The sequence below is a fragment of the Rhipicephalus sanguineus genome, chromosome 1, assembly GCF_013339695.2.
Source record: "Rhipicephalus sanguineus isolate Rsan-2018 chromosome 1, BIME_Rsan_1.4, whole genome shotgun sequence".
In the NCBI taxonomy this organism is placed as follows: domain Eukaryota; kingdom Metazoa; phylum Arthropoda; class Arachnida; order Ixodida; family Ixodidae; genus Rhipicephalus; species Rhipicephalus sanguineus.
The window spans coordinates 139,538,905-139,545,400 of record NC_051176.1 but is presented as its reverse complement, the minus strand read 5'-3'; the positions used below and the strand labels follow the sequence as shown (position 1 = coordinate 139,545,400).

Here is a 6,496-nt window from a genome sequence, read left to right as displayed (position 1 = left end):
TACCTTCCACTTTGGCTAGCATTAATTTTTGCCCTAATGACATGGCAAAAATAAAGTTTTAGCTTCATGACCTTTGCATCAAATGAACAGTCAGTATTAATCTATTTTATGACTGAGGTATTGATTTGTTTGGCAGTCCAGAGGATTCTTAAAACTCTATGCCAGCACCATAGCTTAAAAGACGTTTCTTTCATGTTTTTGCTATGTCTACAACTTGCACCCATAGGGAAAGCCAGAGAACGAGCCAGAACAACTTGCACCCATAGGGAAGCCACAGAGAAAGCCAGAACGATAACCAGCTGAATTTGGTTTTGTGGCTAACATCTTGTGTCTTTTGTAATATTTGAGAGTCCACTCGTTGCTCTCATTCCTAGTGCTATTCTTCGTCAAACTTTTTGGCAGAACTGCTATCTTCATGTATCCCGAATCCTAGAAAAACACAGTGTTCTACAATATTATGTCATTTATCTGAATCATCTGTTCACCTGTTGCCATGGCTTTAATTTTTATTTGTTTAGAAAAATGCCAGCCTTCTCACTTTCTGCTTTTACCTTCAGAATGAGGGTTTTTTAATCTTTTACCTGCTACTAATGTAGTGTTGTCTGCATATTGCTAGTATGTTACCTTTCCTCTAGTTCACACTCCTGTATCCCTGTTTCCCAAGTCAGTTTCTCAGTGCATATTTTCTATTTCATTTCATTTCATTTCATTTATTTTACCCTCAATCGCAAAAGCTTTTTAAATTGAATAAATGCAGAGAAAGGATACAACCCTGCCTGGTACCATCTTGAACCTTAAACCCAATCTGTATTATCAGCATTCGTCTTTACAAGCACTTCCTATCCAGTGTACAGGTTTTCTAGAATAATGAGGTGTTCGGGAATTTGTTTCCCTAAGATACAACCCTTAGTTGGCAGTGGTCGATCAATTGACTCTAAAGCTTTGCTACAATTGATAAAACAAACATAAAGATTTCTTTCATATTCTTTACAAGTTTACATCAACCATCTCATGTTTGCAATGTGGTCTCTGATACCATGCCCAATCCTGAACCCTGCTTGCTCTTATCACCTTGTTTCTTTTCATGTATGGTTGTAATCTTTTCTGCATTATACCTTGTAGAGTATGTTACTGATATGATGTACTACAATGGTTCTGCTGTGTAAACACTGCTGTCAGTGTTGTTTAAACAGCTGGATAAAAGCAGACCTTTTCCAGTCCATTGTGCCATCTTCCGGATTTGCTGCATAGTTTAGTGATTACGTTTATTGGTTCTAGTCCTAGTTGGTAGTGCTGCAGCTGCAAATTTGCATGCATTGTGAATTGGTGTATTAGCCCTTGCATTGTGAATTTGACAGTTTTTATGCAGATAAAAGGACACTTCTCAGAGCAGTAGTGTTCAGGCTTGTTGGTCAATCTTTTTGTGACAACCATGACTATATTATACTGGGGTAATAATGAGGCATGCTGGCTCCCTGAAAAGCAAAACCAGCAAGCCATTTGTACAGTTCATTTCCGATGGCTCTGTCTAGCCTGTCTTGACTTCATCACGGTAATCTGACAGCCGATGTGAATGATAAGCACGGTAAGTGAAGATGACCAGCTCATTAGTTTCCTTCACATTTATTATCTCATCTAACATCACAGAAAGAACAAGTGCCAGAGCCACTTAAAATTTTTGTAACTGATGCTCTGTTTCGGTGCATTTGAGTTTTAAAAAATTGCACTTAAGCACCTCGAATTTGCAGCTACAGGAATCGCCACCCAAATGGCTAAATGAATAATATGGCAGGCACTAGTAAGGTGTAATGAACCTTATTTAGTTTCTTTAAGAGTGCAGCAAAAATGAAGGTTGAAACTCCTTGCTTTGCAGAGTAAACCCATAGTTAACACGGACACTTTTTCCTAGCATGCTCAAGTTGGCAAGACATTTTCAGTTCAGATTGGCAAAGGCATGCAGACATATCAGAAATCTTACAGACATCAAATAGTCTGCTAATGATCCCTCCAATACTGTCTTGGTGATGTCTTCGTAAGCCATTGGCAAGCTATGCCATAGAGATTTCCCATTCTGGTATACTTCATTTATTCGAGCTTCTCCGAAGTTGAACTTTTGTTTTTTATATTATTGAGGAACACTTGAAGCTAGTTTATGCTGTTTGACAGTGGGAATGGTATATCCAACCTGAACTGCCTTATGTGCAGCAGTGATCCATGTAAACTTGCAAACATGCGCACAGGTTGAATAGGAGTTTACCATGCTAGGAACACACATTTATCAATCCGCATTGGTCAGACGGCATGCACAAAAAAATCGTCGCCAGCTTTAAAAGTTCACCTTTGCAGGCTCAACGTTTATATGCATATCAAACCATATGAAGAAGAAATGGCTGCAATAGAGACCTGCGATTGCTAGCGCCCCTTTTTACTGAAGAAACAGACATGAAAGGCAACAAAACTTATGACGCAGATGATGGTCTATGCAGGAAAATGACTTTTCACTACATGTTATATATGGCTACAGAAATATGGGCACCTGGAAGAGATCAAGCTTCAGTCATACTGCAAACAACTGTGGTATGCTCGATGAAGCACTGTCTGATAAAGAAATGCAGCTGAAGGTATACAGACATACATCTGAAAGATAATACATTTGTTTGGGTAAGCTGCTTCTAGCAGAGCGGAGTAAAACAATAGCCAACTTTATTTGTTTACCTCAGGCAATCCATGTCCGTTAAAAAAGAAAATGCTCTATTGCGTTGAAAGCTTGACATTTGCCTTACAAGCCAACATATTTTCGCAAAATACCGTTGTCTAAGCCCTACTTCCTGCTTTGATCGTGTCGTGACGTCGAACAGACGCAGCGTTGGCAGCGTTGACAACACCCTTTCGATAGCTCAACTACGGTGGTTAAAGGCATCTACTTTCGATATTAATCGCTGTATCCGCCATAATGCGCGAAGCCAAGTCGGCATTTTTGTTGTTCCACAGCTCGCGCCGTCCACAGCCGTCCATGCTCCTTGCGCATGTTCTCTGCTTGCGCTGTTTTGTCGTTTAGCCATTGGCCATAGTTTAGCCAGTAGCCATTGGCAGTCACGCTCGTGCAGTGCTATGGCACTGTCACGCTCATGCGTTCGATTTGAGTCCTTTTCGCCTGCTGTTCAATCAGTTTCCTGTCACCACTAGCGTCTGAGGGTGTACGCGGGCCGCGGTTTGGCGGGATAAGTGTTAATTCGATGTGCAGGTTCCTGTCGGATTTTTCGCAGTGAATTATTTAGTTGACGCCCACGGCGAACATCTCGACTGCGTCCAGCGTGTTTTGACTTCCTCACTGTCGACGTACGAGCACGGTGAGTGGAAATTATCGAATCATCACATTTGGCGTCTGGACTCAAGTAATCATTATTCTGAGTGGCTGCAGGCACTGCACTTGATTTTTAAATGGGCTTCTGAGTGGCTGCAGCCACTCTGCTAGATTTGTAAATGGGCAGCGTTCTGCGTCTCGCTCGCCGCAGTGTAGCTGTCAAATGTTCTTTTACTTCGTAGTCTCTTCCAGGTCATCACGAGGAGCTCAAAAACAGCACGCGTGTGTTTTGTCCTTTGTCATAGTTCAACCAATGTAGTTTTCGGATAAACGGAGATTGTTCACGCAGGTATCACTGCGGCACCATTCAAAACGCGTTTGTATTTTGTTGCCGAAAGCTAGGCACACAAAATCCGAACTCATTGATTACCGTTATGTATGTCGGTATGTAGGTTTTATCCGAGTCCTTTGGTAGGGCTTGTTTTTTATGGCTGAACTCGGGTTGTCACCCCCCCCCCCCTTTTTTTTTACTGTAGTGCAGTCCCTGGCGTTTTGTTTCAGGACGTAATATAAAAGAACGCGGAAACTGCATAATGCAGTTCATCAGAAGGGGCATTGGACGCGAAGTACTGAACATTACTTAACGGCGTAACTAGCACTAAACTTACGTGACCTAACGTAGCGTAGCGAACGGTAGGAGAGAGCGCTGTTCCTTCATTTCAGTTTCGTTAGTATTCTAACTGACCATAATGCATCTTGGTCAGGTACTGAACTTCACATTACGTGGGATTAATGTACTATGTCATTTTTTGGGCCATACCCATAGCGTTACGTCCAGGCGGAACGATAAGAAGTGCTAAAAGTGCCTTCCTGACAAAACAAAGTGCTGCCGGTTACCAGTGGCGTAGCCAGAATTTTTTTTTTTTTTTTTTTTGGGGGGGGGTCTGACATGTCAACACACACACGCACGCACACACATATATAATGTGTGTGTGTGTGTGTGTGTGTGTGTGTGTGTGTGTGTGTGTGTGTGTGTGTGTGTGTGTGTGTAAGCGCTCGAGTCGCAATTCGCTAACAGGTCAAAAGCATATGCTTAACAATGGCTAACTATAACGCAAGTTCAAAAGTGAACAAAAACTAGCGTGCGACAAGCCAAGAAGTCAAGCACTCTGCAAGAGCGCTGGCGAGTACGTCTTCTTGCATCGGATGGGATTGCAGAGCGGTTTTTCTCGGGAGTCTAGTTTTGCCACCTATGCGGGTGGCATTCTCATATATCACTGGCGATAAATGAGCGGAGATCGACCAGTGTCGCATACGTCCTTGTAAACGTCCAGTAGGGGGCCGCGGCTGTTGTTGCAAGCCGATGGTTTGAGATGAATGAACCACGATTCCAGTGGTTCTCCTCTACCCCACTTTTGTTCCCGAGCCAACATCGTCGCATCGTTTGAGTCGAAGCTATGTCCTGTGCAGGGGTGTGCATGGGTGCACACCCCTGCAGGGGTGTGCATTTTGTTAACAATTGCTTTTTTTTTTAATTGGAGTAAACGTTTTGCAATCATGAATTCACCTGTATTTTAGAACATTTTTGCATCCAAAGAGATGCGTACATCCTGCACTTGCGATTTTCACATGGAAACGGAGCGCTCTCTTCGTTCCCAGCCCGCATGGCACACGGCCATTTCACTATTTTATAGCCCTGACACAAGGGCACTCTCAAGTCCTTTACGTGAGGGGACATCTTCTGGAAAGGCGTTAGTGTGCAGTGACACTGTTACAAGTTGCCACTCTAACGTCGCCAGCGCGAAGTCTGCAACGGGAATGACGGCAGGTTAGGTCGTTTCGTATGCTAGCAAACATAGCGAAGAGATCAGAGATGTGTTTGGAAAAAAAAAAACTTTAATCCAGCGGTATCGCAGCTCAAGAAATGTCAGCAGTACAACACTTAAAGCAAACGAACATACTCATTTTTGAGTCATAAGACCCAAGATAACTAACATACGTATAAAATCGATCAATCAGCTTACAAGAGGCAAGTATCACAGAATTAACAGTAGTAGATATTAACGCAGGATGTACTGCCGTGAGCAAAAGTATACGGACCACGGGAGCGCGTGCCGAAGTTGCGCTCTGCGCCATGTAGTGGCCAGCAGTCTGCAGTCGAGAGCATAGGTCTGGCCACGCAATCGCCAGAGCAATGCTCTCGACAACAGACAGCTCGCCACTAGATGGCGCAAACCGCAACTTCGGCACGCGCTACCGTGGTCCGTATACTTTTGCTCACAGCAGTACATCTAGGTTAACAGCGGACGTTAATTGAGTTAACAGTAGCTAAAGATGTGAAAGTTCGAAAGTATAAACAGATAAAGGCATGCGTGCGATGAGTGGAAGCGTTGAGGCCCCGACGATTGGATGAGAGAAGTCACAGAGAGGTCTGGCACGACTGCGATGTCGGTGAAATTTCAACGTTGACCTTTCCGGAGGCTAGTGCTTGAAGGCAATCTCAAGCAAGTTGAGCTAACTTGAGATTGAAGTTCCGATGCCTACGTTGCAGATATTAATTACGCTTATCAATTAGACGAACGGCTAAGTTTAGGTGGCCAGCCGATAGAGCCACACTAAAAACTTCCAGAAGGGATATTTGCTGATCTGCTTCTACACCATGTTAGACAAGCAACTAGACTGGTTAGCAGGACGATATCCCTTCGGGTCCCCTGCTTCTCTTATGGGGGAAAAGGGACGACCTCCACATGGGTCCAATCATGCGCGTTGCATTGTTACCAACTCGGCCCTAAAAATATATTGACCATGCCCCTTTTTAATTATGGGAGGGTACTCAACTGAGCGAGAGTGACAATCTGTTAAGGCGATCGCATACGGCTTGCCCACCTGCAGTTTTCACCGTGAGAATTGTCCCTTTCCTTGGCCCTCAGCCGGTGCGTCTTGCAGTCTATACCTGGTTCGGGGTACATTGGGCCTTCAAGAACCCTGCCGTCGCCGCCGGTACAGGTACAAAGGATCAAACGTCAGCGGCGAACGTTCGAAGAAGAATACTCCTTCGGCTCTGAAGACAACCCTCTCGTGGTCAAGTGGTCCCGCCGGTCAGCGGAGGAGCACGTCGTCCGTTAATCGCCGTGGCACCGGGTCGCAAAAATGGCAATCTGTGACAGACGCATGACTTTTCTCCAAAGGGTC

At 44.3% G+C, this 6,496-nt stretch overlaps 1 protein-coding gene across 1 annotated transcript in view; it reads left to right on the top strand.

Moving 5' to 3' along the window:
• The first annotated feature begins 3,044 nt into the window (after positions 1–3,044).
• The window catches only part of LOC119399029 (exonuclease mut-7 homolog), a 75,184-nt gene continuing 71,732 nt past the window's right edge, over positions 3,045–6,496 (top strand). Inside the window, exon 1 of the mRNA XM_049412111.1 lies at positions 3,045–3,350. The gene's annotated coding sequence lies outside the window, so the exon portion shown is untranslated. The remainder of the gene's footprint in view (positions 3,351–6,496) is intronic.